Source organism: Mytilus galloprovincialis, chromosome 3 (genome assembly GCF_965363235.1).
Source record: "Mytilus galloprovincialis chromosome 3, xbMytGall1.hap1.1, whole genome shotgun sequence".
Lineage (NCBI taxonomy): Eukaryota > Metazoa > Mollusca > Bivalvia > Mytilida > Mytilidae > Mytilus > Mytilus galloprovincialis.
This window is the reverse complement of record NC_134840.1, coordinates 46,942,287-46,956,152: the sequence shown is the minus strand read 5'-3', so window position 1 is coordinate 46,956,152 and position 13,866 is coordinate 46,942,287. Positions and strand designations below refer to the sequence as shown.

At 31.4% G+C, this 13,866-nt stretch overlaps 1 long non-coding RNA gene across 1 annotated transcript; it reads left to right on the top strand.

Moving 5' to 3' along the window:
• The first annotated feature begins 4,163 nt into the window (after positions 1-4,163).
• On the top strand, positions 4,164-5,906 carry LOC143068142 (uncharacterized). Its single transcript, XR_012976118.1, has 2 exons — positions 4,164-4,427; positions 5,400-5,906. It is a non-coding gene; the product is annotated as an uncharacterized LOC143068142 (long non-coding RNA).
• Positions 5,907-13,866: the final 7,960 nt, after the last annotated feature.

Below are 13,866 nucleotides of genomic sequence, written 5' to 3'. Positions count from 1 at the left end.
ACATTCATATATTCCTGTGGCATCTTATGCTACATATATATAAAGTAGAATCCAAGAAAATACTAATATTTATTATACAACTCAAACGATCGAACTACAGTTACAGAATGATTATAATCCTAATAAAAGCCTTATTAAATTATGTGCAGATAATGAACCTGTGTGTGGTCGAAATGATAGATACATAGAAACTGTAACAGTATCAATTATCAGCGGATGTAACTGTTTATATTAATGTCACTACAATTCCAATGTCTCCCTTCTGAGCTTTACTGTGGGCATTCTTGTGTGTCTGTTTTTTCTTCATTGGCTAGAGGTGTAGGGGGAGGGTTTAGATCTCAAAAAGCATGTTTAACCCTGTCACATTTTGCGCCTGTCCCAAGTCAGGAGCCTCTGGTCTTGGTTAGTCCTGTATGATTTTTATACGGCTTATTAATTTAAGTTTCTTGTGCATATTTCGGAATTTAGTATGACGTCCGTTATCACTGAACTAGTATACATGTACAATATTTGTTTAGGGGCTAGCTGAAGAAAGCCTCAGGATGAGGTAGTTTCTAGCTGCATTGAAGACCCATGGGTGGCCGCTGGCTGTTGTCTGCTCTTTGGTCAGGTTGTTGTCTTTTTGACACATTCCCCATCTCCATTTTCAATTTTATTATTATCTGTAAAATAAATTTAAATATTAAATTTTGATGTAAAAAAACATAAACATGATATATATAGTAAGTTGCTTTAATCTACTGCTATTTAAATATTTACCTATATATAATTTTTAAGTATCGTATGGATACAAATGATAAAGATGTCTGAGGGAAAAAGTTTATATCCTTTAAAAATTTTAATGATAAAAAAGTTTCCAAGATGAAATTTGTGCACTTTTATTTTATAGAAGATTTTTAAGCCCCCACCGTTGCAGAAGGGGGCATTGTCCATCTGTAAGTAGGTCAGTCTGTATGTACATCCCAAATTGTTTTCTATTTTCTAGCTTTAATTTGCCTCAACCAAGTGTTATGAAACTTATACACAATGCTTATAACCACAAAATACAGATGGCGTAAATTTTATCTTTCTAGAGTTATGCCCCTTAACAAATGGAAAAATCAATGATGTTTTTCGTTTCCGTTCTTTAACTTGAGTTTGCCTTTACCAAAAGATATGAAATTTATACACAATGCTTATTACTACATGAGACAGATCAAGTTCAAATTTTGGTGGTGTCATTTAAACTGTTCTTGAATTATGCCCTTTTACAAGTTTCTGTTTTCTAACTGAAGTTTGGCTTTACCAAATGTTATGAAACTTATACACAATGCTTATTACCATAAAACTCAGATCAAGTACACATTTGGGTAGTGTCATTTACCTTTCTTCAGTTATGTCTGTTTATAACTTTATATAATATGCAAGTGGGGGCATCATTAATTTGTGTCCCTTCAACACATTCCCCATTTACTTTGGTGACTGGTTTATAGGTAACCTCCTTTTAGTTTTTCATGAATTTCTGATATATGACAATGATAAGCTTTTGAACTTTATTCTTTGAAAAAGTGACAGGTGTATCAAGTGCTCATGGCGCAGCTGTTTATTCCTCATAGATTTGAACGATGAGGAATGACTAAAAGGATGTTGATAATGTATATTAAAGGTTGGGATTATATAGTGTAATAGACTATTTCAATTATTACTGACTTGTGACTCTGGAGTTTATAAAGGAGTAGGTCTGGTAAAGGCCGATTTTGGCCTCAAATTTCAGGTTCATCTAAAGAAAGTTTTTGGACACTTTTTAAACACTTAAGTGTCTATTTCAATTGATTCGATTAGTTTGTGTGAAAGATTTTAACTGATTTAGTCATTAAAAACTCTCTGATTCAAGCTTAGATATGAAAAATCTATCAAATATGCCAAAAAACGTCACTTTTCAGATGGTTTTTGTTAAAAATGAAAGTGGCCGCATCCGTGTTCATCCTCAATCTTTATATATGTTTTGTATTATCATCAAATACAACTTACATTTCAATATTATGAATGAACACGAATGCGGCCACTTTCATTTTAGACGGAAACCGCCTAGAAATTAATCAAAATGCTAAAATTTTTAAGATTTCAGTAATTTAGCATGACTTAATGATGCTAAATGATATCTTAAAGATTACATTTCCACAATTTTCTAAAACTGCTATATTTTGGGGCCAAAAATGGGTCTTACTGAACCTACTCCTTTTCAACAGGTTTCCTACTCTGTTGTAGGATATTCTGGTACTAAGTCATTTAAGAGCAACTAAAAGAAATAAAATTAAGTTTACATTCATGATCAGTGCAATTTGAGGAAATATTAAATGAAATGGTTTATATTTTCTATACATCACAAATCATCAGAAAAACAAACAGTAAAATTCAGTTTTTTTCTCAAATTGTAACAATTAGAAGCTGGATTGTACTTCATTCAAATGTCTTACCCCAGTACCATAATGTCCTACTACACAATAGGTAACCTGTCTAAAAATTGTGTACTTTGGAGTCAAAAGTCAGTAATAAAAATAAGTGCTAATGGGAATTTCAGATTTTAAAGGATTGGATGGTTGGGGATTAATTAAAAGCATGGGCCCCCACCACACATTAACCATTGACATCTAGAAAAAGTACTGGTAATTTTGATATATAGATGGTGAGATGCTATTATTTTGGTTCAATGGTATTAAATGTATGTCAGTATACAAATGCTCTGTAGTATCAAAATGGCTATGAACAAACTGCTTTATTTATAATTCTTTGATTGATATTGCAGGTGGCATGTTTCTGCAATGGGAAACCTTGTGAGTCAATTAGAAAAGCCAGGAAAAGGTATGTCAATTTATAATTCATATACTGTGGATTCAATATCATTATTATTCTATGGATACCAATTTTTGTGGATTTTGTGGGTATAGGTGAACCACGAAATTGAATGTTTATGTTTTCCATTGATGTGATTTTACTCGTCTTTGTAGATAAAAAAACAAACAATTCAAAATTTAGAATTTTTTTTAAAGTGGAAACACTCACCCTGTGCTTATTTTTTCTGTTTGAATGATGTTATTAGATTTAAGAATTACTCAATTAAAAAATTGATGGTTGCTGAAACATAATATGTATGAAACTTGTATGTCTTTCTTGTATTCATTTTGTTGTTACGTTGATGTTTTTTAAATTACATTCAATGTATACACCAGTACCTCACATGGCCTTTTACTTATTTGAAATAGATCAAATTTTCTACTGCAAATTCTGATTACATTTACAATTATTCTTTCTGAATTTCATGCATATAAAAATAAGAAGATTTGGCAAGATTGCCAAGGAGACAACTCTCATGTAATGTACATAATTTGTTGTTCCACTGCCTGTATCACTCTTCTCAATTCTTGATAAAATTACATATCATTTTGTGACATCAAATATCCTGACCTGGCCTTAAGGGAGTTCGCTTCTCAGTTTCAAAGTAATTAACTTTTCAAAACACTAGTTTATATAGATAAGGGATTAATAAAGGAATCCAAAGAGCAAGAAAAATATATAGGTTGTTTTCGAAATATTAGCCATTGAAATATTGGCGGGAAAATATTCTCTCGACTTTTCATAGCTTTATCATTGACAAGTTGAAGTTCTCAAAAACTGTTAAAAAGTAATAAAAATTTTATAAGACTTTTACAGATGGTTATCATTATACATGTAAAAGATTTACAAAAAGAAAAATGGGGTCACCGGGCAAATTTTTCAAGACATTCAAATGGATAAAACCAGAGGATTCCGAAAATCTGACAAAAAAATTAAAACATAACAAGCCAGCTTCCTTAACAACTTTGAATCAGAAATATTTCATGAAAAGAACAGTTTTCTTATCTGTGATTCATTATTACATTCAATAGTCTTAAGAGTAAATAAATATACCACCTTGGGCTAACACCCTTATATCTCAAACATAAAATAAGTAAGATTGTGATACATTGAAGCGCTATATAATATTTGATTGAATTTATAATTGTATTATTTAATTTTGAAATATATTTTTGCAATTGCTCATTTCTTTTTTTTTTGCATTTTTTTTTATATAATTCATTTTAATCAATCAGTAGAAACAACTGTCTAAGTAGCTTATGTTTGTTTTCGTCTATACTGTTTTGTAGAAGAAAAGACAAAAAAAGAGAACCAGACTAAAGAAGAAATTATAGCTCAACATGCAATTAAGCTAAAAAACAAGGAAGAAAAAAGGGAACAATTTCTTGACTACATGAATGGGAAAGACTGTCTGGGTTGTAAAGTTGTAGCAACAGTTAACCCTTTGGTTCTGGCTGGTATAACAGGCTACTACTACAGGAAACAGAATATCAAGTTTTTAAAGCCGTCATGGAGATATTGCATTCATGGGACATATGGAACTCTTATTTTTGGTAACTATTGTCTTTCTTCTTGCTTGTCATCTGATTTATTATTTATGTGACTAAAGATCAAATAAATCTTCATCACTGTCCCTAAGTATACAAGATATTTAGCAAGAAATACCACTGGATGAATACAGTGTAAAAAAATACCTGTAAATATAAAATCAAAATACAAAATACAAAAAATGATATACCCTGCCTCCCTCACCCATTTTAGAAATTATAAAATAAGAACAAATTTCATATTAAACATCAGTATAGCTTACCCAGCCTTAAATACCTTTTTAGATTGTTTTTGATAGCATGACAACAACACTATACAGACTTATCTGTAATGAACAAACAAATAAAAGGTGACAATAAAGAAAACAAGGGGAATAAAATGACATATCTCTACCAAGTGTCATAACATGGCATGCTTATCTCATGAGTACAGGAAAGTAAGATCAACTGTAAAACATAGACTGTGTATTATGTTTAAGGAAACACATGTATTGGTATGCACAATTGATAAGTTCTTTAACAATAAATGGAGATAATTTAATTTTTTAGCATTAACTTACTTACTTTGACTTCATTATTTCTTGTGGCATATACATTTTTGAGGATTTCATGAGTAAAGGTGAACCATGAATTTAGATGTTCAACAAATTATATTTTTTTTAAAGGCTTGGTTGAAGACTTTGGCAAACAAGCAAAAACACTAAATCGATATCCACACAAATGTATGTTTCCCACAATCAACCAAAACTGGTACCCACAAAAAAAATTTAATCCACAGTACTTAGCAGAGTTCTCGAAATCTTGTTTTCCCTGGTGGTCCTTTAAGAAAAATCTGCTGGTCCTCATTATTATTCTGTTGCAAAACACAAAATTTGTGTTGGTACTTTGTAAATTTTTGTGGTCAAAACCTTTGGTCCACTATTTTTTTAAACTCTTGAGTACTTATGTAAAATAATGAGAATTTTTCTTCCATTTCAGGCTTACTGTGGATGTCTTTCATGGGATTAACAGGATCATATTCTTTAAAGAGGTCAAATGAAACATTCACAGAATATTTACAAAGGGACAACCAGACAGTAATGAACAATGCAAGAGCCTTATTTAAATCTGACCGGACAGACAAAGTGAAGGAGTAATTTTGAATTGTGTTACATATGATTTTACTTCTGATAAAAGTTTTTTGTAATTTTTAATTTGTTACATATGATTTACTTGAGGTAAAGATTTTTTTGTTTGCCTTTTTTTGTTATTTGCATGTTTGAAGATTGAATTGTAGTTCTTACAATTATGTCCAGATTATGTCAAGTGAACATTAATAGATGTCTTAAGAATTTCATAGATTATGCATTTGATAGAGGCCTGACAAAGTGTAGCTAAATATTGATTAGCCTCAACTTAGATGTATGAAACACCTTCTTAACTTTATATGTTTTTGTTTATATATTTGTAGCATCTGAGACTACTGTATAAATTTTGGCCAACTTATGCTAAGTTATTTTGCATTGGCCATAATTACATAAAAGAAACATTCATTTGCAAAATTGATATCAGAAGACAATTATTCTTACACAGATTCCAAAAATATATAGTGTGTAGTATATTTCTTTGAAATGAGGGTGATTCACTGCTACAGCTAGTAGAAAATCAGTTCAAGTGCCATTGATAGCTTATATTTTACTGATTCAAAAAATATATGGTTTTTATGTTTATCCTCTGGAAAAAAAGAAGATTTTGGCAACCTCCATGGTACAAAATGCTATTCTGGTTTTAATTGCGACCTTCATAAGACTTAAAAAATATGTAATTTTTATATACTTTTGCATGAAATGAAGAAGATAATTTATTACTATTTGTGTATGAAGTGAATTTTGTGTTTCTGTTCTCTAACTTTAGTTTTCCTCCATCGAATGTTTGACACTTATACAAAACACTTCTTACTTCAAAATACAGATTAAGTTTGAATTTTGGTGGTATGACTAACCATTGTAGAGTTATGCCCCTTTACAAGTGGAAAAATTTCTGAATTTTTCGTTTCAGTTCGTTTACTCTTAGTTTGCCTCAACCAAATGTTATAAAACTTATGCATAATGCTTATTACCACAAAACTCAGACCAAGTACAACTTTTGGTAGAGTCACTTTTATTGTTCTAGAGTTATGCCCCTTTATAACTTTATATGATATGCAAGTAGGGTATCATGTGTGTCCCATGGACACATTCCAATTTATTTTTTATTTATTTTTTACATTAAATTAGTGCAAAAAATGAAATATCTTGTTTACACAAGGTCACTTTTGTTTGAGTTTTTAAGGTCATATGTCGTCCAGCCTAATAAAAAGACTTCACAGCTTTATCATGTAGCGATATGAAGTTATTGCAAAGGTCATAACATCAAATTAAACTTTGACTGTGACCTGAATTTAAAGGTCAAAGGTTTTGAACCTTATATTAAACGATCTCAGTCCCATAATATGTGTGAATAGGAAGTAGTCTACCAAACGGCTTAATTTGAATACTTTTTTGAAAAGGGAGAAAACTCCCACAAAAGTCAAGATAGCACTTAGAACCAATTATTTTGGCATAGTCATGTCATATAATTTGTCAAAAACCTTATGTTGTTAACTGTTACAGTTTCTGAGGAGTTGAAATAACATGCAAAGTTCAATATATAATAGATTACCTTGACCTTTGACCTTTCTATCAATTTTCTGCTTATTGACCAAGGTCCTCATATAAAAGACTCAGTCTCAATGGCTTACAATTTATGAGTTACCCTAACATAATACTCATAGACACCACAAAAAGGTAAATAAGGGAATCGCATGTATCTGGATTACTAGTACATTTGTCCCAATTTAACAGGCCATCTTGAGGAAGTAACAGACATTTTTACCCAAAAAAATAGCTAAAGCTTTTGTGATTTCTGAGGAGAATCCATCACAAGAAAAACATTATACAAGGAGAGTTTCAAAGTTCAATAACTGTTCCATACATTACCCTGATATGTTATAGACATGTTCCTAAACCAAATTCAATTAACATTTAAAAGTAGTTCCAAAGTGATTTTTTTATAAGAGTTTTTGTCATAAATATGTTCAAAATCAAAATCAAATCAAAAATTGAAAATTATAGACAAAATCATTCCACAAAATACCACTAAGAAAACTAGAATAACACAAATACTGAAAATTGACTTTAGTCCATCAAAAGGGCTTAGTAGAAAAATGAGGAAATGCTCTTGTAATATCTGTAATAGTCAAAGAATGCAAGACATAGTGATGGTAATTTTGCAATGTTGGTGATGTTAACTATTTGAACAATTCTTAAGATATGAGAGGGGTGAAGAATTGGATGCTTCCTTGCTTGTTCACATTGTGCCATTTTTGTCTTTGTCAAATTTCCTCAACTATATATTTTAAGGGTTCAGCAAGTCTTTAAAAAACACTATAATAGTGTTTTATCTTTAAAAAACACTATAATAGTGTTTTATATGTTTTGTCTTGTGAAATTTCATTAATTACTAGAACACACCCGCGAAATGGCGGGGAAATAGAGCGTATGTAAACTGTAAAAAAATTATAACTGGAGAATTCCGGGAGAGGTATCAAAAGTCAAAGGTACTTGGGGACTGGGCACATTTTTTTTTTTTGCCCTCCCCCTTTTTTCCAAATACCGATGTTTATTATTTCTGTTTTTATACGACCGCAAAAATTGAAAATTTTTTGGTCGTATATTGGTATGATGTTGGCGTCGTCGTCGTCCAAATACTTTTAGTTTTCGCACTCTTACTTTAGTAAAAGTGAATAGAAATCTATGAAATTTTAACACAAGGTTTATGACCACAAAAGGAAGGTTGGGATTGATTTTGGGAGTTTTGGTCCCAATATTTTAGGAATAAAGGGCCAAAAAGGGCCCAAATAAGCATTTTCTTGGTTTTCGCACTATAACTTAATTTTAAGTGAATAGAAATCTATGAAATTTTAACACAAGGTTTATGACCACAAAAGGAAGGTTGGGATTGATTTTGGGATGTTTGGTTCCAACAGTTTAGGAATTAGGGGCCAAAAAGGGGCCCAAATAAGCATTATACTTGGTTTTCGCACCATAACTTTAGTATAAGTAAATAGAAATCTATGAAATTTTAACACAAGGTTATGACCATAAAAGGAAGGTTGGGTTTGATTTTGGGAGTTTTGGTCCCAACAGTTTAGGAATAAGGGGCCCAAAGGGTCCAAAATTGAACTTTGTTTGATTTCATCAAAAATTGAATAATTGGGGTTCTTTGATATGCCAAATCTAACTGTGTATGTAGATTCTTAAGTTTTGGTCCCGTTTTCAAATTGGTCTACATTAAGGTCCAAAGGGTCCAAAATTAAACTTAGTTTGATTTTAACAAAAATTGAATCCTTGGGGTTCTTTGATATGCTGAATATAAAAATGTACTTAGATTTTTGATTATTGGTCCAGTTTTCAAGTTGGTCCAAATCGGGGTCCAAAATTAAACTTTGTTTGATTTCATCAAAAATTGAATAATTGGGGTTCTTTGATATGCCAAATCTAACTGTGTATGTAGATTCTTAATTCTTGGTCCCGTTTTCAAATTGGTCTACATTAAAGTCCAAAGGGTCCAAAATTAAACTAAGTTTGATTTTAACAGAATTCTTGGGCTTTTTTGATATGCTGAATCTAAACATGTACTTAGATTTTTGATTATGGACCCAGTTTTCAAGTTGGTTCAAATCAGGATCCAAAATTATTATATTAAGTATTGTGCAATAGCAAGAAATTTTCAATTGCACAGTATTCAGCAATAGCAAGAAATCTTCAATTGCACAGTATTGTGCAATAGCAAGAACTTTTCAATTGCACAGTATTGCACAATAGCAAGAAATCTTCAATTGCACAGTATTGTGCAATAGCAAATATTTTCAATTGCACAGTATTGCGCAATAGCAAGAAATATCTAATTGCACAATATTGTGCAATAGCAAGAAATTTTCAATTGGAGTTATCTTTCTTTGTTCAGAATAGTAGTTGAATCAACTTGAAGCATTGTTTTATACAATATACAATGTATATTCACTTTTACTACCAACCAATCTTTACCATTCAGTGATAACAAGCACTTTATTTTACATTTTAATATTTTATGATGTATTTAAGAGTAGTCATTGTTGCAAACTCCATTAGAAATTTGAATTGATATGATCAGTTTTGGAAAAAGGGAAAGGGGGATGTGAAAAAAAAATGGGGGGGGGGTTAAATTTTTCTCATTTCAGATTTCATAAATAAAAAGAAAATTTCTTCAAACATTTTTTTGAGAGGATTAATATTCAACAGCATAGTGAATTGCTCAAAGGCAAAAAAAAAATTTTAAGTTCATTAGACCACATTCATTCTGTGTCAGAAACCTATGCTGTGTCAACTATTTAATTTTAGATTTAAATAAGTTGAAGAAGAAATCTTTAATTGATTTGTAAAATCTTGACATTTGTTTTGTGTAAAAAACCCATATAATGTCAAAAATTTGATCACAATCCAAATTCAGAGCTGTATCACGCTTGAATGTTTTGTCCATACTTGCCCCAACTGTTCAGGGTTCGACCTCTGCAGTCGTATAAAGCTGCGCCCTGCGGAGCACCTGGTTCTGTATACTATGAACATACACATATATATACTATAGTCACTATATAAAACGGTCACTGATATATTAAAAGTCACCCAGTAAACTATTGGAATTTATAGTAGATTATAGCAAATTTATACAATTTATTCATAGTATATATGTATCAGTGGCGGATCCAGAAATTTTAATAAGTGGGGGCCCACTGACTGCCTAAGAGGGGGCCTGCTCCAGTCAGGCTTCAGTGATTCCTTATATAAGCAACCAATTTTTTCTCAAAAAGGGGTGCGGGACCCCTGCACCCCCCCCCCCCCCCCCCCCAATTAAATCCGCATCTGTGTATTTAGTATACAGAAATATTTCAGTGACCGCTTTATCTATAGTATATGTATGATCATAGTATACACAAAAACGCAAAAATAATTGTTCTATCTCAAGTACTAATTCAAATTGTGTTTAATTTCAAAACAGGCCTAAAGGGCAGCTGAAGCCTTTTATATTTCTCAAAAAGTCAGTCCGATGACGGAAACAATATATGGACGCATTTATTTTCGTTTTCCTCCCAATATAACCCAAAACTGAAATACTTTAAGCAAGGATGATAAATGCTAGAACACACCCGCGAAATCGAGGGCATCCAACGGTGGTTGAAAGTATGTAAAGTGTTGTAGGATGAATTTTTGTAAAAAAAATAATGTCTGGAGAATATTTCAGGCAATCTGATAAAAAGTTATAGCCTTTAGGTACTTGGGGACAGGACAATTGTAAGTTTTTCAACCCCTTTTTCTTTTTTCCAAAAATTTCCATTTTTTGTTTTCTATTTATTTCAATATGAACATACGTTTAGTATGTTAGGGACGACATCAAAAGATCGATGTAGGATAAAAAAACTTAAATCAAATAGTTTGGAGGTGAGGGGGGTCAACATTGCTGCAAGTTTTGTTAATCCAAAATCGATTTTACATATATCCCTATTGGTCAATCAATTTTTCCCAAATTAAGTTAAGAGGGGGGGGGGGGTCAGTGAAAAAACTATGTGAATTAAGTTTTTTATCCTACATTGACCCGATGAATTTTTGTAAGAGATTTTATGACTGGAGAATCATCAGAAAAGGTATAAAATGATTTAGGTACTTTGGGACCTGACAATTGTTTTTCTAGCCCGGCTCCTAATTTTTTTCCTCTGAAACTCCTATAATTACTCTTTTATTGATTTCAATTATGTAAGTGTTTATCTGTATATTATGAACATACATTACTATAAATAAAGCCGGTGTATTTGCTTTTTACTATCAACTGTCAATTTACTAATCGACACCACGGCGGTCATTGACAAATTATAAAGAACATCTCTTTTTAATTAAACTCAGTGACCGTCGTGGATAGTTAACTTGAAAATGATAGCAGATAGCAAATACTGATACACGTTATTCATGTCATTCATTGTCTATTGACAATAGGATTAGACCCAAGTTTTGCAACTTAAAACGTCTTCGCCATTACATAAAAATAATAAATAACCGAACAAAAATAAAACACATAATAATAACATCATAAACAACATGAAATTAACAAGAATTTAAAAGACATGGCTCATCGATTCCTAAAAGTCGAGTTGACCGTAAATTTTATATGATAGATCTACCTAATATGTTGTTTTAATCTTGGAATAAATATTCACTCAAAAAGTAAGTTATTGTATTTTAAACAATTAAATTAAATTGTTATTGTTAACTGATAGGATTTAATAATAAAATTAAATTGATGATCCATGTCATTCGAAGTCAACAAAAAGTAATTACATTATTATTGATATATATTTAACCATAATGTCTATAAACTATGAAAAGCGATTGGTCTCTTTTAATATAATTCTGCACTTTTGTAAAAGTTAGCGTGTTTATGTTCATATTATACATAGCACTGCCATACGTTAAATTTTCAAAGTCGGTAGGTATATTTTCTTTTCTAAGTTCAAAAAATAAGTTATTCCTTTGAACTGTATAATTACACGAGAGGAAATAATGTTGAGCATTTTCGTATAAATAACCACATTGACACATTGCGTTAGGTTTAATATTTGCGTGATACCGATCCATGTTAAGGCACTGCATTTGTTTCTTAATGTCCTTAATCTTGCGTTTAAAACATTTAAATATCTATCGCCAATAATGAGATATGTAGGGGGTGATTTGTTTTTATAATATTTCTGTTTTATTTTTGATTTAAACATATTTAAAGAAAGTTCATTTCTAATACTTAAATCGAGCGAATTCCACAGTTTGATACTAGATGGAATAAATGATTTCTGATAAAGAGACAGTCTGCTAGAGGTTTGGTTTATATTTGACTGCTTCGTAGATTGTAATTGTTTGTTTCTGCAGCTGTAGGGGGTATTAAATCTAATAAGTATTTTGGGGCGTCCTCTTTCATAATTTTGTAAAATAAAGTTAATTTCTTAACTTACCGTCTAATCTTTAATTTTTCAGATCCCGTCTCTAAATAAAGTGATTGAGTGCTAGCATAGCTTGTTAGACCAGTGACAATACGTGCTGCTTCCAGTTGTATTTTAACAGGTCAAAGGTCAAGGTCACAACAGAAGTTGAAAGACTGAAATTGTTAACAAAATTATTCCTTTGTGACATTTTTTAAGCATGTCATAACCGGTAACTGCCTTAAAAATGTCTCTTTGGAAGTGTAAGATCGTTTTTCACTTCATAACAAAGGGATTACTATCATGCTGCAGCAGCTTAAACATTTTACGTAAAGCTTAATATTTCAGTAAGAAGACGACCTGGAATCTTTGCAGATACCTCATTTTCATGATTCGGGGACTTCTTTAAAAATTATAGTTTTTTATCATGTGAAATTCTCAATTACGAGTAAAAGGAACACTTTATTTGGTGTATGGGTTCCTTAAAAGGTCTTTATGTCAATCAGACAGTATATTTAATGACTCTACCGTTCAAAACTTTATACCTCCCTATTTTGATAATATAGAACCACCTATAATTTCATACTCATACAAAAAAACAGCAGAAGTTTAATTTTAATTATACGTCGGTTACATCAGACGTGAATATAGATAGTAATACTCCCTTAACTTGAAACTGTGAATCGTCGAAGTTTAGATATGTTCCCTATGGCCATGTTATTACAGGGGACCTCAATATCGTCCAGGACAGAGAGGTTAAAACCTTTTTGGAAAAAGGACCAAAATATCGTCCTCCATCTCAAATAGATTGGAAAGAGTGTCGACAAGTCACCAAAGATGCTCTTTCCTCGTTTTGTAAAAAGTGGTGTAGACGGGAAAAATCTGATAAAAAATCTCTTGATTCTTATTTAAATAAATGTATGAATGTGGTAGATAAGAGAATATCACATTTTGAAAATAATTTAGAAGTAAATAATAGAGTACATAATACACCTAGTTCCAGAATAAGAAATAAACTTCAAATAATACTTTCAAAGCGGTTTGTGTTTGTACCGGCCGACAAAGCAGCCAACAATGTGGTGGTGGTATACCGTAAATACTACACGGACGTTCTTAAGAATGAAATTTTAAATTCATCTACATTCAAGTCCATCCGCTCCACAGAGAGTCATATAGTTAACAAGCATATCACAACCACATCAAAGCTTAAGGCTTCTTCTGAACATTTGAAGGTCCCTACTATGTATTTGGCTACCTAAACTACACAAAAAACCAGTTAAATATCGTTTCATCTCGGCCTCTAGTAAGTGTTCTACAACTAATCGTTCAGTGCTCTTAACTAGTTTATTAACTACTATTAAAGAGCTTATCATAATAGTTATCAAAAGT